Raw genomic sequence first — 26,628 nt, forward strand, 5'->3', positions numbered from 1 at the left:
TTTATAAAAAAATAAAATAAAATAAAATTTTTCTCATTATAAAAAAATATATCTATGTACTTATATATACAAACCCATAGATATATGTATATATGTATGTACATGCATATATATACATATGCAAAATACGTATATATGTATTTTTTGGTAGAAAATTTAGAAAGTATAGGTCTGTAGAAAGAAGAAAACAATCATTGGGATTACCAAGTAGCCAGCACCCACCTGCTGGTATCTACTCTCTGCTCTTCTCTTCACAGACATATAGTAGAACATAGTGATTAGAAGTTTAGATGGGAGAATCAGAGACTTAGGTTCAAATACCATCTTTACCATTCACTAGCTCTGTGATTACTGCCCAGTTACCAAACCCACTCAGCCTCTTGTTTTTTCATCTATAAAAGAGAGTTGAGTTGTGCCGAACTTATTGGGTTATTATTCGTTTCATTTTTTGGTATTTATTATTCATTCATTCAACAAATGTTTAGTGAGTACCTATTATGTACCTGACCCTGTTTTAAGTCCTGGGAACAAAAGAGGAGTGAGCACAGTAGGAGTCCTGGAATGTACTGGGAGGGAGATGTAGACAAAAACCTAATAAATAAATGAAAATGTGTAATATATGTTAAGTCCCTATATCAATCCCTGGGCCTTAATTCTCACAGGACAATGTCGGGAGGGCCAGATAATGCCTGCACAAGAAGTGGCTGTCATTAGAGGAGAAGAAACATGAGCTTACGGAATTCTGATCATTTATAATGGACAGTAAGTTTGCCTGAACTTTGCCCTGGAGAACAGTATTATTATCTTTATTAAACAGGATGTAAATAAACCTGCTTTCTTCTGTCTCTATATCCTAAGGCTGTTCACTCTACAAAATCCTTGAAAAGTAGTCCAGAAGAAAGGAAGGCAGTGACTCCGCTTGCAAGATGTGAGGAAACGCTATACTGTGGAGAATTATCTCACAACACTTGCTAGAAATACAAATTCTTGGGTGCATGTAGACCTTCTGAATCTGAAACTCTGGGGCTGGAGCTGAACAATTTGTGTTTTAACAGGCATCCAGGTGATGTTGATGCAGCTGGAGTTGGAGATCACTGCCGAGGGAATGGACTGAGAACTGACTGGAGAATTTGGGTAGAAGTGGATGGTGAATCTGTAGGGCACTGCCTGCAGTAGACAGAGCAGGATGTGCCCAGCGCCCCTTGTCATGGTAACGCACAAGGTGGAAAGGGATGGGAGTGAGACCTGCAGAGCCATTATCAATTAATGTGACTTGATCTAGAAATCAGGATACTGGGCTTCCACCATTACCTTTGCCGGGTAAACCTGAGCAAATAATCTAGTTTTAACAACTTTTTTACATCTGAAAAAGGTTTTGAAGATCACCCAGTCCTAGGATTGCAAATAGGGATTTTCTTATGTGACAACTCTAATCTCCTGATCCACAGGCTTTAGGGATTTATAGGTGTCTGCCAGGATGACAGCTGGGATGTGGGGATACTTTTACAGCTGACATCACTGATCTATCCAAATTTCTTATTTTTCTTCAGGAAGAAAGAAGGCAAATTATCTCTCCTTTGGTATTCGCTAGTTCTCTGTTCTTTCTTCTCTTCAGGGATCATGCCAGTGCTGGCTTTCTTTTACAAGCTTAATTTCTGTTACAATTTTGCATTGGCTTTGGTGAATCATCATTGAGGTGCCTGGAGAAGTATGGGGCATTTGGGTTCTTGGCCTGTGACTTTGTACTAAAATTCAGCCTAGATTGAGGATTTCTGGGGCAAAAGTGTTTGTCAGGTTACTTTTTGTTGAAGTTTGCTTGTTCCCAAACCAAATGGGTTTTCTTCGTGCTCCTGCAATCAGTAGCAACTAGAGAAAGAGGGGAAAAAATGCATTTTGAAGTAGTTTCTTGGAAATCAGTTCAAAGGTTTTAACAAGTTCGATATATTATTAACCACCATGTGAATTCTCAAAAACAGCTTTAGAACTCTTAGAATCTTGTCTATTTTGACATTTTTTAATTAAATATTTTTAGTCAGCCAGGCACACTGGAAAAAATAACATTTTCATTTGAATTGTAGCTATTTCTTTAAGGTGAATCTTTAATTTTAAGTTGGACTAATACTTCAAAATGAAATTAAACAACATTATCGGTAATGGTTTTGATCTGTTTCCAAGAAAAAGGAATACTTCATAGCTGCAGATTTGTTACAGTACTAATTAGTAACTGCACCAGCAAGGACAATATTCAGAAAGACGAGAAATATGAAACAGTAATAGGGTAGCCAGGGGAGAACAAAAGAGAAGATGAGATAGGAGACAGGAGAGAAGAGAAAAGGAGTAAAGAGAGAAAAAGGAGTGAGAGCAAGAGAGAGAAGGAAGGAGAGCGAGTGAGAATATGTGAAAGGCAGTTATCAGGCTCTGCTCTCTCTCCCCCACCCTTATTAAAAGTGTGTCATTTCCAAGGGATGAGAAGCTACTCTTCAGTTTCAAGCTAATGCTTTCCCAGAAAATATTTCCTTTGTTCCCTAAATTATTGATTGGGCTATTAAGGGTCTAAAATGAAATTTTAATTCATTGTAAGATTCTTCCCAAAGTGTGACCTCCTGGAACACATTGATTGAGTTGCTGTGCTGCCATCTGAGTAACTGAAGGGGGGGGGGAAGTTCCTGAGAGCAGAAAATAGATGTCCATGGACAGCCCCAGGATAACTGCTGCAGGGTCCCCTGTGCAAGCCTGGCTCCAGGGGGGTTGAAGAGTCCAATCGAAGGTTGGAAATTGTTCTACACCGTCCTTTCTGAGAAAGAGTGTAGGGTCTTCCTGCCAGTCCCTGTTCGCAGGGTGGACATTGTCATTGAACTCTGTTTAGGAGTCAAGAGCACCTACCTTCTACTCGTCTGTCACACTTGAACACAGAAATTATTGACCCAGAAGCAGATATTATCCAGTCATGAATCTGTCAAGGCATAGACAAGTTCTTAGAGTCTGGGAGGTGCAGTGGTATTGCTGTGGGAAGGGCAATATTTAGCATCATAAAGCCCTGGCTTTAAATCTTTTCACCACCACTTAATGGAAATAATCTTGGAAAAGGTAATTAGTGTCGCTGTTTCTCAGTGTTTTTATCCGTAAAATGGAGATGATGAGAAAAAAAAATGGGGCCAATACATGGATAATAGGATGTAATATATGTAAAAGGCTTATTAGTATCATGCCCAGTAAGTATCTCCATAATATTTAACTGTTAATTCATTTTACAGCTATATTTATGGTGTCCTTTCTATCGTTGTCAGAGGCAGGATGATAAGGGGCAAATTGGAGTATTGGTTCACCAGATAAGGAGTAAATCAAAGAATCTGGGAACCAGTGATATGTGCTAGGAAAGAAAACAACCAGGTCTTGAGAAAAAGATACACAGAGTATGGAGACCAGAAACTTAAGCAAACACTTAACTAGTATATTACCAATACTAGTATCCATCATTTATTGATTATATGCCAAATGCTTCTCTTCTATTATACTATTATATACAATACTATAATATTGTATAATCCTCATATCTACTCTATGAAGAAGAGAGTATTATTTTCTTATTTTAACTAGTGAGAATAAAGAGCTCAGACTATTTACATAGCACTGAGAACTGAAGTTCTCATTTCAAGGTCTGTAGTTTTTCCATTGTTCCCACACTTCGGGTGAATGCTCTTCAGGCCATTGGAAATAGCTGTGGGTTCTGGTCTCTTTTCTACTTTTTTTCTTTTGTATATAGTAATGGCTAGGATTTTTGGCTCTTTGGAGCAGAAGTCTGCTCCTCCCCTCTATCTTTCTCCTCTCATCTCTTTAATTTCCTGACTCCTGTTTTATTTTGTGTTGTTGATGGGTTTTATTGTACCTGTGATTTTATTATAAGCAAAATATCTTGAAGGTGGGACTGTATCAGTCAGACATTTTTGTTTTTTTTTTCCACATTGCCTTCGATCAGGTCTTTATTCAAAATTAGCAGTTCAAAATGCTTTAACTCTTATGGAATACACACATTTAAGTTTTTATATAGCAGGCTTCTTTTGTTCCGTGGTGAGTTTCTTTTCTGCAGGCTTCTACTCCACTGCTGATTTCTTGGTAGCTGCAGTCTTTTTACCTACCAAAGTTTTCTTCTGCTGTTTTAGAAACTTTTTCCAGGATTTTATTCAAGTTAGTTAATCTTTAGTGTAGTATTGGTTTTAGGAGTAGAATTTAGTGATTTATCACTTATGTATAACACCCAGTGCTTATCCCAACAAGTGCCCTCTTTAATGCCTATCACCCATTTCTCCAATCCTCACCCATCTTTCCTCCACCAACCCTCAGTTTGTTCTCTATAGTTAAGAGTTTCTTATGATTTGTCTCCCTCTCTGTTTTTATTTTATTTTTCCTTCCCTTCCCCCATGTTCATCTGTTTTGTTTCTTAAATTCCACATATGAGTGAAATCATATGATATTTGTCGTACTTTAATTGACTTATTTCACTTAGCATAATACACTCTAGTTCCATTCACATTGTTGCAAATGACAAGATTTCATTGTTTTTGATTGCCAAGTAATATTCCATTGTATATTCTTTATCCATTCATCAGTCAAAGGACATTTGGTCTCTTTCCATAACTTGGCTATTGTTGATAGTGCTGCTATAAACATTGGGGTGCACGTGTCCATTCAAATCAGTATTTTTGTATTCTTTAGATAAATACTTAGTAGTGCAATTGCTGGGTCATATGGTAGTTCTCTTTTTAACTTTTTATAGAACCTCCATATTGTTTTTCAGACTGGCTGCACCAGATTGCATTTTTACCAACAGTATGAGAGGGTTCCCTTTTCTCTGCATCCTTGCCAACATCTGTTGTTTCCTGAGTTGTTAACTTTAGCCATTCTGGCAGGTGTGACAAGGTATCTCATTGTGGTTCTGTTCTGTTTTTGTTTTGTTTGTTTCATTTTTTAGAGAGAGAGCAAGAGAGCGAATGAATAAGCCGGGGAGAGAGGCAGGGTAGGGGGTGGCAGGGAGAGAATCACTTGGCCATTGGATCATGCCCTGAGCCAAAATCAAGAGTCAGATGTTCAACTGACTGAGCCACCTAGGTGCCCCCTCATTGTGATTTTGATTTGTATTTCCCTGATGATGAGTGATATTGAGCATTTTTTCATGTATCTATTAGCCTTTTAAAAAATTTGTTTTTGTTTAATGTTTTATTTATTTCCGAGAGAGAGACAGCATGAGCAGGGGAGGGTCAGAGAGAGAGGGAGACACAGAATCTGAAGCAGCTCCAGGCTCTGAATGAGCTGTTAGCACAGAGCCTGACACGGGGCTCGAACCCACAAACCATGAGATCGTGACCTGAGCCGAAGTTGGACGCTTAACTGACTGAACCTCCCAGGTGCGCCACAGTTAACCTTTTGTATGTCATCTTTGGAGAAGTGTCTGTTCATGTCTTCTGCCCATATTTTAACTTGATTATTTATTTTTTGGGTATTGAGTTTGGTAAGTTCTTTATAGATTTTGGGTACTGGCCCTTTATCTGATATATCATTTGCAAATATTTTCTTCCATTCTGTAGGCTGCCTTCTAGGTTTGTTGATTGTTTCCTTCACTGTGCGGAAGTTTTTGTCTTGAGGAAGTCCCCATGGTTCATTTTTGCTCTTGTTATCCTTGCCTCCAGTAACATGTCTAGTAAGAAGATGCTGCAGCCAAGGTCAAAGAGGTGAGATTGCTGCCTGGGTTCTCATCCAGGGATTTTTAATCATTTCCTGTCTCACATTTAGGTCTAACATCTGTTTTTAATTTATTTTTGTGTATGGTGTAAGAAAATGGTCCAGTTTCATTCTTTTGCATGCCATTTTCCACTTTCCCCAGCACCATTTGCTGAAGAGACTGTCATTTTTCCACTGGATATTCTTTCTTGCTTTGTTGAATATTAGTTGACCATATAGTTGTGGGCTCATTTCTGGGTTCTCTATTTTGTTCCATTGATCTTTGTTTCTTTTTTTGTGCCAGTACCATACTATCCTAATGATTACAGTTTTGCAATACAGTTTAAAGTCTGGAATTGTGATGCCTCCCACTTTGCTTTCCTTTTTCAATGTTACTTTTAGGATCTTTTCTGATTTCATACAAATTTTAGGATTGTTTGTTCTGGCTCTGTGAAGAATACTGGTGTTATTTTGATAGGGATTGCATTGAATGTGTAGATGGCTTTGGCTAGTATAGACATTTTAACAATATTTGCTCTTCCAGTCCATGAGCATGGAATATTTTTCCATTTCTTTGTGTCTTCTTTAATTTCTTTCATAAGTGTTCTGTAGTTTTCAGAGCACAGATCTTTTACCTCTTTGGTTATGTTTATTCCCAGCTATCTAATGGTTTTTGGTGCAATTGTAAATGGGATCAATTCCCTGATTTCTCTATCTGCTGCTTCATTATTGGTGTATAGAACTGCAACAGATTTCTGAACATTGATTTCATATCCTGAGACTTTGCTGAATTCATGTATTAGTTCTAGCAACTTTTTTGGTGTAGTCTTTTGGGTTTTCTACATAGACTATCATGTCATCTACAAAGAGTGAAAGTTTGAGCTCCTTCTTGACAATTTGGGTGCCTTTTGTTTCGTTTTGTTGTCTGATTGCTGAGGCTAATATTTCTATTACAGTGGTAAATAGTAATGGTGAGAGTGGACATCCTTGTCATGTTCCTGACCTTGGGGGTAAGGTTCTCAGTGTTTCCTTATTGAGGGTGATATTAGCTGTGGGTCTTTTGCTTATGGCCTGTATGATATTGAGATATGTTCCATCTATCCCTGCTTTTTGAAGATTTTGTTATCAAGAATGGATGCTGTTTTGTGTCAACTTCTTTTTCTGTATCAATTGAAACAATCATATGGTTCTTATCCTTTGTTTTATTAAGGTGGTGTATCACGGTTATTGATTTGTGAATGTTGAACCAACCCTGCAGCCCAGGAATAAGTTCCAGTTGATCATGGTTAATAATTGTTTTATTGTACTGTTGGATTTGATTTGCTAGTTTCTTGTTCAGATTTTTAACATTCATCAGGGATATTGGTGGGGTCTTTGGTTTTGCAATCAAGGTAATGTTGGCCCCACAGAATGAGTTTGGCAATTTTCCTTCCATTTTTATTTGTTGGAACAGTTTCAAAAGAATAGGTATTAATTCCACTTTAAAATGTCTGGTAAAATTCCACTGGTAAGCCATCTGGCCCTGGACTCTTGTTTGTTGGGAGACTTTTTGGTTATTGATTCAATTTATTTGCTGGTTATGGGTCTGTTCAAATTTTCTATTTCTTCCTGTTTCAGTTTTGGTAGTTTCTAATCTTTCTAGGAATTTATCCACTTTTTCTAGCTTGCCCAATTTGTTGGCATATAATTGCTCATAATATTCTATTATAATTTTATTTCTGTGGTGTTGGTTTTGATCTCTCCTCTTTCATTCATGATTTTAATTATTTGAGTCCTTTCTCTTTCTTTTTAATAACTCTGGCTAGGGGTTTATCAATTTTGTTAATTCTTATAAAGAACCAGCTCCTAGTTTTGTTGATCTACAATTTTTAAAAAATTTCTATGCCATTTATTTCTGCTCTCAGTTTTATTTTTTCCCATCTTCTTCTGGTTTCAGGCTTTATTTGCTGTTCTTTTTTTCAGCTCCTTTAGTTGTAAGGTTAGGTTGTGCATTTGAGACCTTTCTTGCTTCTTGATATAGGCCTTATTTATTGCTGTGTACTTCTTTTTATGCCCTTTTTTGCTCCATCCCAAAAGTTTTAGATTGTCATGTTTTCATTTTTGTTTGCCTCTTTTAATTTCTTCTTTAATTTCCTGGTTAATCCATTCACTCTTAGTAGGATCATCTTTAACCTCCATGTATTTGTGGTCTGTTCAGTTGTTTTTGTGTGTGTGTGTGTGTGTGTGTGTGTGTATGTGTGTGTTTTGTGGTTGACTTCAAGTTTCATAGCATTGTAGTCTGAAAATATGCATGGTATGATCTCAATCTTTTTGTCCTGTTAAAGGCCTGGTTTGTGACCCAGTGTATGATCTGTTTTGGAGAAGGTTCCACGTGCACTTTAAAAGAATGTGTATTCAGCTTCTTTAGGATTAAATGCTTTGAATATATGTTAAGTCCATCTGGTCTAGTGTATCATTCAAAGTCATTGTTTCCTTGTTGATCTTCTGCTTAGATGATCTGTCCTTTGCTGTAAGTGAGGTGTTAAAGTCCCCTAGTATTATTATATTATTATCAATGAGTTTCTTTGTTAGTTGATTTGTATATTTGGGTGCTTCCAAGTTTGGCACATAAATATTTACAATTATTATATCTTCTTGTTGGGTAGATCCTTTATTATGATATAGTACCTTTCCTCTCTTATTACAGTCTTGGGTTTAAAATTTAGTTTGTCTGATGTAAGTATGGTTACTCCAGCGTTCTTCTGATGTCCGTTGGCATGATAAATTGTTCTCCTTTCCCTCACTTTCAATCTGTCAGTGTCTTTGGGTCTCATATGAATCTCTTGTAAGCAGCATATTTGATGGGTCTTTTTTTTTTTTTGAATTTTTTATTTATTTCTAGGAGAGAGAGAGACAGCGTGAGCAGGAGAGGGTCAGAGAGAGAGGGAATCATAGACTGAAACAGGCTCCTGGCTCTGAGCTGGCAGTCAGCACAGAGCCCGACGCAGGGCCCGAACACACGAACCGCGAGATCATGACCCAAGCGAAAGTCGGGCGCTCAACCAACTAAGCCACCCAGGCGCCCCTGATGGGTCTTGTTTTTTTATTCGTTCTGCTACCTTATGTGTTTTAGTCCATTTACATTCATAGTAATTATTGATCAATATGAGTTTAGTGCCATTGTATTACCTGTAAAGTTGCTGTCCCTGTAGATTGTCTCTGTTCCTTTCTAGTCCTTGCTGCTTTTGGTCTCTCTTTCCTGATCAAAGTGTCCACTTAACATTTATTGCAGAGCTGGTTTATTGTTCACAAACTTCTTTAGTTTTTGATTTTCTTGGAAACTCTATCTCTCCTTCTATTCTGAATGATAGCCCTGCTGAATAAAGTATTGGCTGTGGGGTGTCTGGGTGCCTCAGTCAGTTAAGCGTCAGATTTCGGCTCAGGTCATGATCTCACAGTTCTTGAATTAGAGCCCCACATTGGGCTCTCTGCTGACAACTCAGAGCCTAGAGTCGGTTTAGGATTCTGTGTCTCCCTCTATCTCTGTCCCTCCTCTGCTCGTACTCTCTCTCTCCCTCTCTCTCTCAAAAATAAATAAAAACATTTAAAAAATTTAAAAGTATTCTTGGCTAAATATTTTTCCCATTTAGCTCATTGAATGTATCATCCCACTCATTTCTGACCTGCCAACTCCCTGGACAGGTCTGCTGCTAACCTAATGTGTCTACCTTTGTAGATTAAGCATTTTTTGTTCCTAGCAACTTTCAGAATTCTCTCTTTTTTTGATTTTTGCAAGTTTTACTATGATATGATATGGTATTGACCTGTTTTGGTTTATTTTGATGGTAAATCTCTGTGCCTCTTGGACTTGGATGAGTGTTTCCTTCCCCAGATTATGGAAGTTCTCAGCTATGATTTGTTCAAATAAACCTTCTGCACCTTCCCCCACTCTTCTGGTACTCCTGTGATTCAGATATTATTGTGTTTTAGAGAATGACTTCATTCCCTGAGTCTATAGTCATGATCTAATTGTTTCCTTTCTTTCTTCAGCTTCAATATTTTCCATAACTTTATCTTTTATATCACCTATTCATTCCTCAGCTTCTTCCATCCCCATTGTGATTACAGTCAGCTTTGTATCTTAGGTAAAGGATTTTTTTTATTTCAACCTATTTTTTAGGTCTTTTATTTCTTCAGTAAGGGTTTCTCTGGTGTCTTCTATGCTTCTTTCAAGCCCAGCTAGTATTCTTATAACTGTTGTTTTAAATTCTTGTTTAGATATATTGTTTATATCTTTTTTTGAGTAAATCCATGGCTGTGATTTCTTTTTGATCTTTCTTTTGGGGAGAATTATTTCATCTTGTCATTTTGTCTGGGTTTCTGTGTTTTGTGTATTATGAAGGCCTGTTATGTTTCCTCATCCTGAAAGTAATGCTGTATTGAGAAAGGGTGATAACACTGTCCAAAGCCTGGTGTTTCAGGAAATGGTTAAGGTGTATGCTGTGTATACTCTACTGTTGTGATTTGGCTGCTCTTTCCCCCAGGTAAGTCCTGTGCAGAGTTTCTCTTTGGTTGCAGGGGAGAGTGTTTGGACCTTTAACCAGGTGTGTTTTAATTTGTTTGTTTAAATAAGCCTGATTAAAAAAATTTAAAAAGGTTGATTGAAAGAGAGAGAAGAGGAAAAGGAACAAAAAAACCCCAGATGAACAGATAAACAAAAAAGTATAAGCCTGATTTCAAAGAAAAAGAAAGAAAGGAAAAATAAGAAAGCCTGGTCCTATTTCCACCAGAACTGAAGCTGACATTTTGGAGCACTCTATGATCAATAGATTTGGTGCATGCTGGGGGCCTGTGCTTATCCTCTGGGGGAGAGGCCTGCCATGCTGGCTCACAGTCAGACCTGCCTTAGTAAAGATGCCCCTGCATGCACAGCATGGTGAGGACTGCTGTAAGCTACTCCACCCTCCACTGAGGGTGCTATGTCACTTACTGAAGTCCGACCATGGCAAGGGAAGATGGTGTCACCCCACTCTTTTATTACTGTCTAGGGAAGCTCATGTCCACTGCTGTTCAGGAAACTCTCATAGAAAAGCGAAGTCTCCCTTTTTGTGTCCTAGGCTTCTGTCAGATCCCTGCCCTCAACCTGTCTGTGCCTGGGGCCAATGAATACCCAGTACCACAGTTCTCCTGTGTTTTATCTCTGGCCTGCAGCTGGGATTCAGCACTCTAAATCATAAAGGACTGGCAAGGCGCAGATCCGCTCCCTTCCTTCAGAGGAGGAGATCTGTGCTGTGTCTGACGCTGGCTTTTTCCCAGTGAAGTAGTTGTGTAGCTGTATAGGCACTTGGAGTTTATGGTGTAGCACAGCAAAAAGCTGCCATCAGGTTATCTGCCCTCTGTGTGCACTTCTGTCCCTTACAGGTGAATGGCTGCTTGTTGGCACCCACTTTGTTTTTTGTCCTTGGAGAGGCAATATACCCTCTTCCAAATGTACTCCAGGAAGGGGAACATTCCTTCCAGGAAGGGGAACATTCCTTCCTAGTGCGACCCAGGGGATCCCTACACCACACTGTCCTCTGTCCACTCTGTCCAGCATTTGCCCTTTTTCCCAGGAGCACTGCTGCCCACTGGGCTTGACTCCAGCAAATGGTGCTGACTTCTAAAACCTCAGAATTTGAGCTCCACTGTTTGTAAAAATGTGCGATAATCAGTTCCTCTTGATTCCTCAGTCAGTGGTTTTGAGGAAGTGTATTTCTTGTGTGAACTTGACACACTGCTCTCTCCCACCCTCTCTCCTTCTCTCTCTGTTTTTTCTCTGTGAAATGGGCTTCCTCCTCAGTGTGGCACCACAGCTTTTCTCTCCCCCATTTTACATCTCCGCACCTTGTATCTGCCACCTTCTCTTCTCTAACTGTGAAGCTTGTTCTCTCTTAATCCTCAGATCGATTTGGTAGGTGTTCCAAATGATTTGATGTTGATCTAGTTGTGTTTGAGGGATGAGGCAAGCTCAGGGTCCCCCTACTACACCAGCATTGTAGCTCCTCCTCCTCTTCTGCTTCTGAACACTAATAATAGCTTTCTTTCCTTTGTCCCCTACCACAGGCTTCTGGCCTGGAACCCTCTTCTTCTGTGATTTGGCTTCTAACACTGCTACTGACTTATCCATCTGGAATTTGTGATTCTTGGCCCAGTGAAGAATGGTGTTGGGTGCATGGTCTCTGCACATGGGTAAGCTTCAATATGATTCTCAGGTTTTTCAGTGAATCCTTCTTCAGAACGCTGCAATGAATCTTCTTGTGTGGTACTTGAAGGTCTCTTTGGATCTCTGGGCTCTTGCAGGTTCTGCTAAGGTCTTAAGCATCTCTTGCACGGGAAGGTTGTAGTTACTCCTGAGGGATGCAGCCTTACCTTAGTGCCATACAGAGTGTCTGACTTGCAGAAGGCACTTTCAATCCAAATGCAGGAAGGCCCCACATGTCCAGCAGGAGTAAGTTTCAAAACATTCAATATGCTTATATTAGGTAAAGTAATTCCAGGGATATTTCTGAAGGCCTTAATGATACCGTTTTCTTCATTCGAGATGACATAGGGGCCCCTGTTCTGGATTTGATGACAGTTGATCATTTTGCCCTTGCCAGCATTTATCGGCTGAGAGGCATAGACCGTTTTGATATCATTCCTCTGGGGTCTTCTTGTAGCTTTCAACCAGCAAGGAAATTTCAGGACCTTCCTCAATACGAAGACCTTTTGACACGACCAGCACTGGTAAGGCTGAGGCAGCCAGGGAAGAGCAGATGGCATATTGCTTCTGTGTTGTGTTCATTCTGTGGTGCCAACGGCACCGGGTTTTGGTTGGCGCAAACATGTGGCCCCTATGACACATATTTCCAAAAGCACCCTGGACAGAATGGTGAATCCCACCACTTCAAACTCTGGAAATTTGAGTCATGGCTCTGCCAGTCCCGCCCCCTCCGCCCAAGACTCAGCACTTGTTTGATGACTTGCCAATTCACTGACACCATATGGCTCTTTGCTGTTTTCATGCAAGCTGGTGTGAACAAAATTCATAGTATCAGGTCGAATGGGAGCCTTGAGCACTGAAGGCAGAGTAACATTAATTTCCAGATGACTCCCTCTTCTCAGAGTATACTAATATCAGTGGAGGAACATACTCCATCATAGGGAGAGGAGAGGGCCATGCTCCTGTATCAGTTGGATAATGTGTGTAGCAATTCATCTTCAGACACCCATTTATTATTTCTCCCAGTCTATGAGTTGGGTGAGGGTTGACTGATCTTGGCTGGGCTAGCCTTGCAGGTGGCTGTGCTCTGTCCTCCTGCTAGGATCATCAGCCCAGCTCCAGTTTGTTCTTGACAGTGGCCATGGCAGAGGTTCAAAAGAGCAAGTGGAAGCATACAAGACTTTTTTGAAGGCATCTTATTCTGTCGGTCTAAGGAAATCACATGGATGAGTACAGAGTCAGGAAGTAGGGGTGCCCCAACCTACAGTGGATGAAACTACAAAAGTATATGGCAAAGGATATAGAATTAGGGAGGGGCAGGGAATTACAACTATTGATGTAATTTATCACAGAGATGTATCAACCAACCAATCATTTTGCAACCTATTGTTACCTGTTGGTTTCTCTTACTCTGACTCTGACTTAAGGAAGAGTTAACAGGGAACCTGGGTGGCTCAGTAGGTTGAACATTCGCCTTCAGCTCAGGTCACAATCTCATGGTTTGTGGGTTTGGGCCCCGCATAGAGTTCTGTGCTGACAGCTTGCTCAGAGCCTGGAGCCTGCTTCAGATTCTGTCTCCTTTTCTTTCTGCCTCTCACCTGTTTGTGCTCTGACTCTCTCTGTCTCTCAATAATAAATAAATGTAAAAAAATGCTTAGAGAAAATAAGACAACTGAGAATTCAAAAAAAAAAAAAAAAAGGAAGGGGTTAGCTTCCTTCTAAATCCTGACAATCATGGGAATCTGATGTCTTCTTGGAAGTGGTTGACTCTGAGTGTTGCTTTTTCCAGTTTCTCACTCTGCTTCCTCTCCCCTGTGAAATTGTAAGCTCTGGAGTATCTTCAAACTTGCATCATTAAGTAGGGCACATTTGTGAATTAACAGTTTTTTCTCAAACATCTTCCTTAAAAAGTGTCTATTTCCTTCAATAGGTAGAGACAACACAAGTGTATACATTCATAGTATAATCTGGCATTCTCGTATTTTAACTGGCATTGTATCTCTGTAACATTTTCCCTGATATTATTGTATTTTACTGAAACCTTGTAAGACATAATACCTTTTGTTTGATAATGCAGAATTTTAAGCAAGAAATAATACTGACTTAGTAATGGAGGGGCTGTGGAATTGAAATCAGCTCCTGTATTTGAGCATGAATCCTGATTATTGCACAGAATGGATGTTCGCACATGACCCTGATGGGCTATATGAATAACACTCTTATTTTTGTTCTGCAAAATTCACCCATCTAAGGTAGAAATCTGAAATTTTTTGACCTTGTTCTTGGAGGGGTTATAACATGCTATTTAAATGAATATTAACCTTGCCTCCAAAACCATGTGTAATCTTGGCTTTTCATTCTTTGCATCTTGCATTATTCTTCCTCCTTTCCAACAACATTCTTACAAGCCTCTTATTTCTTTCTTAAATACCAAGCTACTCCATGTCTCAGTTTTTTGTACCACCCTTTCCATCTGCCTGGAATGTTCTTTCCCCAGTCATCTTTCTTTCATCTACCTAAATTCCTGCACATGCGTTGGGACAAGTTAAATCCTAATTTATTTGAGAAGCTCTCCTGACCTCACATTTGTTATTACCCAATCTGTCACTCTGTGCTAGAACTTTACATTTTCCTTCCTAGAACTTTTCACATTTCTAGTGACTGAATGAATCATTGCATGTTTTTTGTTTTACTTTGTTTTGTTTTGTGTGTGTTTTGCTTTCCACTCTTTTAGTTCCTTGAGGGTTAGTATACCTTGTTTCCCTAGCCCCTGGCCTATGGTGTTTGGCACGGAGTAGGTTGTCAGTTCCCATTTGTTGAATGACTGACTGAATGAATGAATGAAGCAAGCTTTGCAGAGACATAGATACTCAGAACTATAATAGACTGTAAAAGTTCCCACCTTATCGCTTCTACAGCAACTCTCCTGGTATCCAGGTAGCTGATTGCTTCTGCTTGAATGCTTCCCCCAAATAGGAACTCATTCTTCTTGATGCTGTCAATTTCATCTTTTTAACAGTTATAAAATTTTCATGTTTACATTTCCATTAAACTGAAATGTGTCATCTCATAACTCTTATCTATTGATTTTATGTCAAGCCCCTTGAGATTTTACAAAACAACCTTAATTTATCCATTTTTTGGCAGTATTTTGTGTATTTTAAGATAATGATTATAATTCCTATGCATTTTTAATTAAAATACCCAATCTTTGATATGCACACTTTATCAACTCTATCTCATTTAATTGTCAACATGATCCTCAGTGGGTTGTATTATTATCCCCATTTTATGGATGAGAATACTGAGGCTGAAAGAGTTTAAACAGTAACCCAAGAACGTGGAATTAGTGACAGAACCTGGATTTGCAACCAAGAATCATAATTTGTGTAACCCAGATTCTTGTTATGCTGAGGGGACTAATATAGACAATATATTTAACAAATGTGAAGGACTCTGTAGAAATTAACACACTGGGTTGCTGTTCCCTTACTTTTTGACCTTTATACTCTTATTAATAGTGCTGTAAGATGCTTTTGTTCATACTTCATTAGTAATGGTTATCTTTGTTCTCTTTCTGCATTTACCTGATGGCCACAATATAGGGTTGCATGTTTAACTAGAAATCCGTCCCTGTATGATAAATTCAGTACCCTGAACTTTGATAATGGCAATAACAAATATTTTTTAACCCTAAGACATTTTTTTTACTCCATTTTGGCATTTATTTTGGTGTTTTTCAGTACTTGATCTCTGGTTTCATCCAACTATCTTTGGCCCTATACTTATTTTCTCCCTTCTGTAGTATCTAACACTGGTTTTGTACTGACATTGACTCTCCTTTAATCTTTTTCATTCATACCTACAGCATCAACCTCATGTACCACTGGAGAACATCCTAAAATAATCCCTGTGTCAGTTACATTATGCTGGTGTAACAAACAACACCCAAATATTAGTGGCTTTCATAGAAAAGGCTTATTTTTAATTCATGTTAAATGTCGTTAGTAAATTAATAAGCAGACTGTTGATCACAGTGCCTCAGAGGCTCAAGCTAATAGAGCAACCACTATCTTGAACATGACCTGTTGTTGTGACATAAAAAAAAAAATGACGAGCTCTGTTGTCTCTTACCAACAACTGAATGCTTAGCCTGGAAGTGACATTATCCTGGAAGTGACATTAATCATATGGCCCACTCAGTCATAAGGGTACCAGAGAGGACATTTCTGCCATATGTGCATACACTGAGGAACTAAGAAACATTTGGTTTATATTTGATAACTTAGTCTATAACACTAAGATTTGTCTTAGAGATAATTTGGTTATATTAAATAGAAAACTACTCAGTGTGGCTCATTGGGAATTTAAAATAGAATTTTATTATAAGGAACCAAAGAATTTTAATGGAATCCAAGAGTTGAAGCACAGTAACTCTGTACTTCATAAAGTATGAAGTACATAAACTATGGATCTTCATAGCTATCATAAGCTATAGATATCGAGAACTGGAAGGCTTCCAAATGCTAGGCAGCAATTCCATTGCTCTCTCTGTCTTTAGAAACAAATGGCCTCCCATCTCTGTTTCCTTGAACATTGGAACCATCCTCTCTTTCTTTTTTCCTGCAAACTAGTCTTCCCTATTTATTTTTTAGCACATGTGATCCTGAAATTGACCATCAAAATGGGAGGCTTAATTCTTAAGTCTGTTTGACTTTATAATTTCAGAGCCTACAGTTTACTAACCCAGACTCTCTCTTATCCTTGGGTTGGTATTCTTTGATAGTTCAATTAATAACTATCATTGGCAGGGCAAAGATGATGTCAGATAGTAGTAAGTAGTCCTGTCTTTAAGGAGTACAGAAGAGGGATTGATTGGAATGTTTATCATATTAGACTTTTCTTTTTTTTTAATTTTTAATGTTTTATTTATTTCTGAGAGACAGAGAGACAGCGTGAGCAGGGGAGGGTCAGAGAGAGAGGGAGACACAGAATCTGAAACAAGCTCCAGGCTCTGAGCTAGCTGTCAGCATAGAGCCCGACGCGGGGCTCGAACCCACAAACTGTGAGATCATGACCTGAGCCGAAGTCGGACACTTAACCAACTGAGCCACCCAGGCGCCACCATATTAGACTCTTCTAGTGCTAGTTTAAATGACCAATAATACAGTTCCTGAGAAAATGGATTAGATGTCATTTTTTCAAATAGTGTAAAACATCAGGAAAACCCCAGTGTTCTTTTGTCTTTTCTGAATGTCTTCTCTTTTCTGATGACATCTGAAATCCGACCTTATAGTTTTACCTCTTAAATATTAAGATTTAAATCTCAGTTACATTTAGCATTAGAGAGACCCTAACCACTCCATATATTCTTGTCAACCAGTTAACTGATTAGTTAAACAAATGATTACTGAGTGTGCCTATTAGGTAGAAGGTGTGCTTTGTGTTGGATGTAACCAAAAGGAACTGTCCTCAAATTGCATACAGTTAAATATTAACAGGTTTATATGAATTAGGATTTTAAGGTCAGGTTCCCAAGACTAACAGATCACACACACTTGTGGATGGAAAGATGTTAACTGACTTTTATAGAATAACCACTGTGTGCCATGTATCATGTGCTGGGCCCTCTAAGAATAATTTCTTGTAAATCCTTACATTACACCAAAAGAGATTAACATCGTCATTCTAATTTAAAGAGAAGTAAGAATTAAACTTAGGTCTTTTAGATTCTAAAGGCTATTTTCTTTCTAGGTCAAGCACTTTCAGGAATGAGGTGGTGGCATCAGCCAGAGTTGACTACATTGGGTTGTTCTTTGACTCTGTTCATTCTCTTTCTGGCTCGTAGCACTACCTTAACAATCTCTCTTCTAAATCACCTCATGAGGAAACTTGATTCTCATAGTAAATGACTGGGTAGTTTTGATTTAGGTTCTTTGTTCAAATCCAAGTAAAGCTTCATGATAAGAGGAAGATCCTGAACAAGTGTGAGTTGATCATTAAAGCTGGAAGTGATGATTTCGGACCCTGTCATGGTGGGAAATAAATTCTTATTAGCAACTAAGTTAACAGCTGACCAGGTTATCCCAGTAGGAATGCCTCTCTTGTGAGAAAGCTAACCCTTTGGGAGGATGTAAGACCTGTTCACATTGTTTTCATCTCAGAATTGATCATTGTCTTTTTCCATTTCAAGGGGTTCAAGTAGTATATTAAATGGTGCCCTCGTGGCCTCAAAGAGCTCTGTCTTCTTCTATGAGTTCCTATCTCATTCTAGGGAAATTGCTTAAATCTTGGTGGGATATTGCAAGCTGTGAAAGATTCTCAACTTTCTCTGCTCTAAAAGGTATTCACTAACAATCAATAAACTAAGAAGAGGCACAGTGGAATGGTGGGAAAAGCATGGAGCAAGGCAAACCTGGGTTTGAATCTTGGCTCCTCTGCTTAGTATTTTGTAGATATGGGAAAGTTATTTAACCTCACTGTTCGTCAGCTTCCAGATTTGGATAGAAGAAGGTAACAAAATCTACCTCAGAAGCTTGTTGCTGGAATCAAATGACATAGAACCTGCAGAAAATATTCAGTGCAACAATGCAATTATGATATACTTACACAGGCCTGCCATGAATGACTGTGTAGACTGAATCCTGCATGACTCTAGGGAGTACCATTCAAATGTGGTGAGTACTGTGCACCTAACAACCTTTATGACCATAGTCACCCTACTGAAGGACTTAGCATACTGCCCAGTAGAAAGAAAGTGTTTTTAAAAAGGCAATTATCATTCTTATTACTCCTCCTGTGGAATTTTCAAACCTGGTGCTCACTCTTGACTTCTTCTTTTTGGACTATTGGTTTGGTTGAGCGACCTATCTGACTTCAGCTTTTTTTCACTCCAGCTGGACATTGCTTCCTCAATAACCTACTTCCATTTTGGAAAAAGCAGACAGTAGGCAAATTCTAACCTGGAATCTTGCGATTCTTTCCCCATCCTGGAGCTAGAGCTTAGCTTTTCTGTTTGCCTGCGAAGTGGAATCAGAGACCATGGACAGAAAGAGTAGGGGCTGGGTTTATGAGACAGAGAACCTGCTTTTGTGGGTGAGGGTAGTGGCTTCAGACTATTAGAACTTGAATTTGAAAGCTGGGGTGATCTTCTTAAACATATGTTTCACTGTCACAGAAGCATAAAAAGGCCTCCAAAAGTGGTGACAAAAAGAGAGGATTAGAAAAACTGTGTGACTGGAAAAATTGGCACTTTAAAGAATTTCTATGGCACAATTTAGAATTGGATTGTCAAGCATTAATATAAATTTGTGAATACTAAATGATAGGTGCAGTGAAATTCCATTGTTACCTGAAGGGAAGGTATTTGTGGACCTTAAACTGTATTGGTTTTGAATAACTTGGTGCCACACGTACATTTTTAACATGCTGATTTGCTTTCACATTATAAAGCAATGTCTTACCCAAACTTGTAGACGTGCAGATTGCTCCATTCCTTTGGAAGTGCATCAGGAGAAAGAAAGGGGAGGAGAAATTGAGAAATTATGCATATTTGAGGATCATATGAAGCCTTGGTTTTTATCCTTTACATGCCAGTGAATTTATTTGGAATAAATATTTTGTAGATTGAAACTGTACTGCTCGAGAGAAAGGGAATGGGTTGTGTATAGTGGCACAGGAGGAAGAATGGAAACATTAATATTTGTGAGGTATACTTTGTTCCAAATTCTTTGCACATTTGTTTAATCCTCATAATATCTCCATGAGGCTGTGGTTATTGTTTCCAGTTAAGAATGTGAAAAGCCAGGTTCAGAGATTATTTGTTCCTTTGGTAAAGTTTGGGATCTAACCTATATCTGCTGACTCCAAGGCAGTTCCCCTTTCATTAGACCAAAAGCAGCATACATTTTTGGAAAAGAACTTTAGTAAATAGGTTTTGTGGACCGTAAGATCTCTGTTGCTGCTACTTATTGTGCTCAAAACCAGTCATTGAGCATATATAAACATAAACGACCACTGCTGTGTTACAATAAAGCTTAATTTGCAACAAGTGGCAGGGTGGGATTTGATCTACAAGCCTAGTTTGCCAAACCTTGAAAACCTCAGAATGAAAACCAAAGCAACAAATCTCCAAATGAAAAGAACAGAAAACAGTTAAATTAAGGTAGAATTTGGACAATGACAGTTTTGTAAGGGGCATCATAAAATTTACATTTAGTTTTACTCATATAGTAAGAGCAAAGGCCATTTCGTATACACTTTGCATCTGTATCAGCTACATGACTTTGTCAGTCCCTGGAAGGCAATGAAACTCGTCTTTAATGAGGTATGTGACTTATGTTTCATGTATTACATCTCAGTTAACCACACGAGACTGGGTCGGAGCATTCTTCAATAACCATGAACTGTTACAGTCCCTCTGTCTCAGTTTAGTGACTGGTTCCTTCCATTGTCATTGACTAGATTTTAATGTAATTCTTAGATTTCTATAAACAAACAGATCATCATGTTGTTGGAACAATTCTAATATTAGAAAACTGGATAGGTAAAATTTAAGGTAAAACTATAATGTTATTTTCTCTACTGTGAAGGTAGAATGAATGACACATTTCTTTCAAAAATCTTGTCATTTATTTATTTACTTTTACAAGTTAAACAGAGACTGGGAGGCCCCAAAACAGGATGCTAAGTAAAAAATGATAAAAAGATACTTCTCTACGAACACCAACATAAGTATTTGAAAAAAGATGAAAAGAACAGCTTCTCAACTCTCACTAAATTCCATAGAAAATCACCAACTTGTTCTACTGTTAAAAGTTGAGGGACACCTAATACTTGGAAATTACCAAAAACAATAAGTAAACCAAATAATAGTAACTGAAGATGACTAAAGACTCAAAACCATGTTGACATGAGGCTCTGGTCTGGTGACTCAGTACTTTGGTTCATAAGTCCTCTTGTAGTGGTTCAGGCTGGGAAAGATAGACGTCCAGGGTGAGACAGTAACTCCAGATGTGGCAAGGAAAGGATGAATACAAGAAATGTTTGTACCCAGAATTGACAACATGTGGTGTACTATTTAGAACTCACTATATTTGGTGATGATGGTGATGATTTTCAATGGCAGATAAAGGAAACCGGCTGGTGGACTTAAGCTGAAATCGTGATTTATTGGCAGGATTCTGGGGTAGATTACATCAATGAAGAAAGATAGCACATATAATTGATCAAATCTTGGGAAGGCATAAATCAGGGAATCTCTGGGGACATCAGCATTGAGCCCCCATATATCTTCTTTCTGGTGTGTTACCATAGTGTTATTAACCTCCAACCTGTGGTTAGTGGCATTGATAGTCCTAATTAAAGACCTTGTTGCATCCACGCTCTTTGCTCTGTAACTGGCCTCTCTCATTCTGGTTCTGAAAATTGGCCCTGGAAGAGTAGCAAATGTGATGGAATAAGAAACCTGAATAGGCAGATTTCTGCTTCCTTGTTTGTTTTTACTATGAGAATGTGCCTGGGCTAGCCTACTGGACAGTATGGCACACAGAGAAGAGCTGAGTGATCTCAGCCATCTGGGCTGAGTCCCCAGCTGTGAGAGAAAGCACATTTGAGAACTGCCTTTCCTACCTGCAGCTGACTGAGATGCATAAATAAATCTAGCATAGATCAGCAGAACTGTCTACCTGACCCATAGACTAATGAGAAATGCTAAGCTGTTGCTTTAGGTAAATTTTAAATTTTGTGAGTATTTGTTACACAGCAATAGCTAATTAATACACAACAATGTGTCTCATGGTTCAAGTTTTAATTTTTTTTCAAGTTTTAATTTCTTGAATAAGAGGACCTGTTTGATTCAGCTTGGTTCTTGTGTTATGCCTTGAATCACTTAGCTGTGACGAGGAGGCATATGGTATGGCTGAAAGGAGAAACATGGTGAGCTGTAAAAATACCACAATTGGTAATATAAATTATGTATGGATAGCATGGGGGAGGGACTGGGATTAAAAATGGAGGGTCAAAAACATTTGGAATACATGTAAATATTCTCAGAGTTTCATCAAACTCCTGAAAGGAAGGGCTTTTGGATTCCCACTGATTGTAGCAGTGAATCAGCTTTGGGGAAATCGCTTGTTTATAAAGAGTCAAAAAGTGGTCAAATCCATGAAGAACTTGACTGAGTGGGCAACATAAAATGGACCTGTTTTTCACCTCTGTATCCTCGTACCTAACAAAGGATGGTGCACAGAAAAAGCAATATTTTTTTTAGAGAGAGATTGAGTATCAAAAGAATGGTCCAGAATAAAATATCAGCTGTTGATATTAAAAAGACAGTGGCCAAATTCTGCTGGTTTTAGATGTGTCAATATCTGATAATGTGGTGCCTATATAATATTATAAAAAAAGTAATAATTTGTGCCAGAAACAAAAACATGAATATCATCATGTAATAAATGTGTTTTTCAGGCAACCAGCTCATTAACTGCCTGCGTGTGGTGTTTATGGTTGTACTTTTCTTCCTCGCCATAATCATATCTAGAACTATGGGGAAACTGAGACTCTCTGGTCTAGAGAGAGCCTATGCCATGGTATGACACCTCTTGATTCAGTGCCTTGGCACAGCCTCACATATTCTTCCTTTGTAGAATGTCCTCAATTGGCTTGTCTGAACCCCCATTCACTAAGCCATTCATTCATCTTCTGCTGAGTCAGCACATAGTTACTGAGCTCTAGCCATACTCCTGTGCACACAGAAGGTGCAAGTAACCAGGGGCCGGGTGCTTCCAGCTCTGGTCAGTCTGAGATTAACATGATCCTAATCACAAGGAACACATTCATTTCCCCATTTTTATTTCTCATACTTTATAACCTTTGCATGCACATCTAGGCTGTCTATGTATCCTAGTGGCTGAGCTGCGAGGAATGTATTGGGAGGAATGGCATGTGGGAGTGCTTTTCCTTATGTGAGTTCTAGAAGTTAGTTGTATTTTAACTGTCATTCCCCTTCCTTCCTTCCTCTCTTCTTCCTTCCTCTCTTCTTCCTTCCCTCCTACTTCCTTCCTTCCTTCCTTCCCTCCCTCCCTCCCTTCCTTCCCTCCTTATTCTTTTCCTTCTTTTCTGTTTTTGCCCTTTGAACAAATACTGATTAAGTCCTGGTATTCAAAAAGTGGCACATAGAACTAAAGACAGTTTGCTAACCTCAAGTTGCCCACAATCTGTGTTGTGGGGAAAAAAGTGAAAAAAAAAAAAAAAAAAGAGTAGAGGTTTTACTTAGTTGTTGGCATGAAAGACCTCACTTAATCTATACAACTATTCTATAAACTAGGTATTCTTATTCCTATTATTAGGTAAAATAAGGCTCAGACTGTCCAGTAATTTTCTCAAAGTCACACAGCTAAGACATGACAGAAGTGGTATTTAAATCCTATTTCTTCAAGTTGGGACTTCAAAGCCTGTGCTCATATCTCTGCACATTGTGACAATCCCATCACCCTTCAGCCACATTCCCTTTCCCCAAATCAGACATAGTCCCTGTACTATTCAGCTGTTGTCAGAATATTGCTGCATAACAAACAACCTCAAAATTCATTGGCTTACAGCAGGAAGTATTTAGTTTTTTCACTCATGGGTCTGCAAGTTGGCTGGACTTTGACTGATCTCAACTGGATCTGGATGGATTCATCCATATTTGGCTTCTTCATGCAGGTTGGATATAAGTCTAGCCCAAATGTCTTCTCAAACTCCAGGGTCCTGGGCATCTTCACATGGTAAACAATGGGAAGAGAGCCTTTCAAGCCATGCAAACACTTTAAAGCTATTGTCCATATTATGTTCTTTAACATTCATTGGCCAAAGTAGGTTACACAGTCAGCCAGACATCAAGGATGCAGGGAATGATAGCCCTCTCATAGTGGGAGGAACTATAAAAAGTTATATGGCAAAGTGTTCAGGTATATAATTTTATAATGGAGGGCAGGTGAAAAATTTGGAACAACAATTCAGTCTACCACATCCCCAGATAAGCAAGATGGCCAAGCAGGTGTGTGTCAGTAGTCTATCATTTAATGGTGGTTAGAGTTTGAAGTCCTGGCTTTGTCACTGCCTTTCCATGAAGCATTTGGCCTGTCACTCAACTCTTCTGAGCCCTCACCAGTGCTAGAATGGTAATTATATTCCCAGTCCTATATTCCTTTTAGACTTATATAGATTTCAGAGAGCAAACGTGAACTTCTTTATAAACTTTACTGCAGTATTCGAAGTTAATTGTTCGTATTGTTATTGATTATTTTTATCAATATTATTACCACCTTAATTAGAATATTCTTAAAGTCTTTTGGGGGACCACCTGGCATTCCACAGTTGGAGAACCAGGTGGTCTGTGGGCTGTGGCATTAGTGCTTATTTATTTTATTATTGTATCCATGGCTTGGTTTCTGGTATTATTAAGTCATTTGTTTATGATATTTAATAAAAGCAGGCACTGTCTCGTCTGAAACTCATCAGAGGCAGTACAGCCTTTCATTTCCTGGGGTGTGGTTTTCATTTGGGGCAGCCCCAAGTGGGACTGAGGATGGTTGGTGGTTCGTGGGCATCCTCTGTTTCACCAAAGTGGTCTGGAGTCTGCAGGAGCTTGAGAGCTCTACTTCCCATAAGTGCACTGTTTCTTGCGCTGAAAGCATTCACACAATTTCTATTGCTTCATAATGGGATGAATTCTCTCTCCATCAGACAAACACATACAGTGCTTGAAGCAAGAAAGGGCAGGAGGTAACCTCTGCCAGAACCAGCTAGCTGTAAGTGTGGATGCAAAATAAGATTTCCCTGAAGAAGGAAACCATAGCAATGAAGCGAGGAGGGGGAGGCAGAAGTTGCTATTATAAACCAAATATAAAATTCCTAAGATAAATCTAAACATATTTTTATAAGGTTTGCATGTTTGCTCAGTTCAGCTCAAATCTATGAAATTCGATTCTCTGCAACTCAAGTCAGTCAATATTTCTGGACATCATAGTACCAGCAATCCAGGGATAAGCTCTAACTCAGAGATGAATAAAATATAGACTCTGCCCTTAAAAAATCCTGCTAGTGGTGAACACACACACACACACACACACACACACACACAAAACATTAACGGGTAGCAGCTAGGGTTTGGGAGTCAGGCAAAGCTAGGTTAGAGTCCTGAAAAAAGTCTTGATCTTGCTGAATCTTCATTTCCTTACCTTTAAAAAAGGGACAATAATAAGTATTTCATAGAGTTCAGTCTATATTCATTATTTATTTTAAAAATATTAATTAAGTAGGGGCACCTGGGTGGCTCAGTTGGGCTAAGCATCTGACCTCGGCTCAGGTAATGATCTCACGGTTTGTGAGTTTGAGCCCTGTGTCGTGCTGCGTGTTGACAGCTAAGAGCCTGGAGCCTGCTTCGTATTCTCTCTCTCTCTCTCTCTCTTTCTCTTTCTCTCAAAAATAAATTTAAAAAAATTAAAAAATTAAGCCTTCTTTTGGAGTTGGGAGGTAGTGGTTTTCAAGAAGCCAACAGACATACAGGGGAGGCAGATATTAAACAGTCCAAGAATTTTGAAAAGTTTTACCAAAATCAAATTCAGGATATGTGAGATATGGGGTAATGGAGGAGTAGGGTATGGGGTGTGGAGTATTTAGGGGACTTAACTCAGGCTAGACAATCATGGACTGTTTCCCTTTCTTATTTTATTTTATTTTTAATTTTTTAAAAGATTTTAATGTTTTTATTTTTGAGAGAGAGAGCGAGCAGGTGAGGGACAGAGAGAGGGAGACACAGAATCCAAAGCAGGCTCTAGGCTCTGAGCTGTCAGCACAGAGCCTGATGCCAAGCTTGAACTCACGGACCATGAGACCATGACCTGAGCTGAAGTTGGATGCTCAATGGACTAGCCACCTAGGTGCCCCAATTTTTTCAAAGTTTTTAATATCTTATTTATTTTTGAGAGAGAGACAGAGTGCGAGTGGGGGAGGGGCAGAGAGGGGGGAAACACAAAATCCAAAGCAGGCTTTAGGCTCTGAGCTGTCAGCACAGAGCCTGACATGGGGCTCAAACTCACGAACTGTGAGATCATGACCTGAGTCGAAGTCAGACGCTTAACTCACTGAGCCACACAGGACCCTGTTTCCCTTTTAAACAGAAGGAGGGAGGATACTTGTGACATAGCAAGACACAAGCATGTGTATATGCATGCACACATACAGCTCACATGGTGGGTTTCAGGAAGCAGAATGTTTCAGAGAGAGGGAATTACATATGAAAAGACTTTTTGGTGGGAGGGAGAGCAGCAATCCAGGGAGAAGGCCAGCATGGTGGGAGGGGAGGGGGTATGGTGTTGAAAAGAGTTAGAGGCCACGTGTGTAGAGATCATATTAAGGGTTTGAACTTTGTCCTGAGGGCCACGTGAAGGTATTGTAGGGCTTTAAATGGGATGGTGATGATGGTGGTGAGGATTAGACATGCTTAATTGTGGGCTAAGGTGTGAGGAGGCCAGTTGTAAGTATACTGCAATCTCCCAGGATAGAAGTGGTGTTAGCCTCCCAGTGGTAAGAGTAGAGATGAAGTAAAAGACAGTCTAGAAACAACCTTAGGAGGTCACCAGTGTCAAGGTCACTAATGATTTCCATGTTGCCAAATTCAGTGGGCAATTTTCTGTCCTCATTTTGCT

General features: G+C 39.1%; 1 pseudogene; it reads right to left on the reverse strand.

Annotated features, from left to right (window-relative positions):
* Positions 1–4,040: 4,040 nt before the first annotated feature.
* LOC144220290 (large ribosomal subunit protein uL4 pseudogene) lies at positions 4,041–12,871 on the reverse strand (annotated as a pseudogene).
* Positions 12,872–26,628: the final 13,757 nt, after the last annotated feature.

The sequence above is a fragment of the Crocuta crocuta genome, unplaced genomic scaffold (genome assembly GCF_008692635.1).
Source record: "Crocuta crocuta isolate KB4526 unplaced genomic scaffold, BGI_CrCroc_1.0 scaffold179, whole genome shotgun sequence".
Lineage (NCBI taxonomy): Eukaryota > Metazoa > Chordata > Mammalia > Carnivora > Hyaenidae > Crocuta > Crocuta crocuta.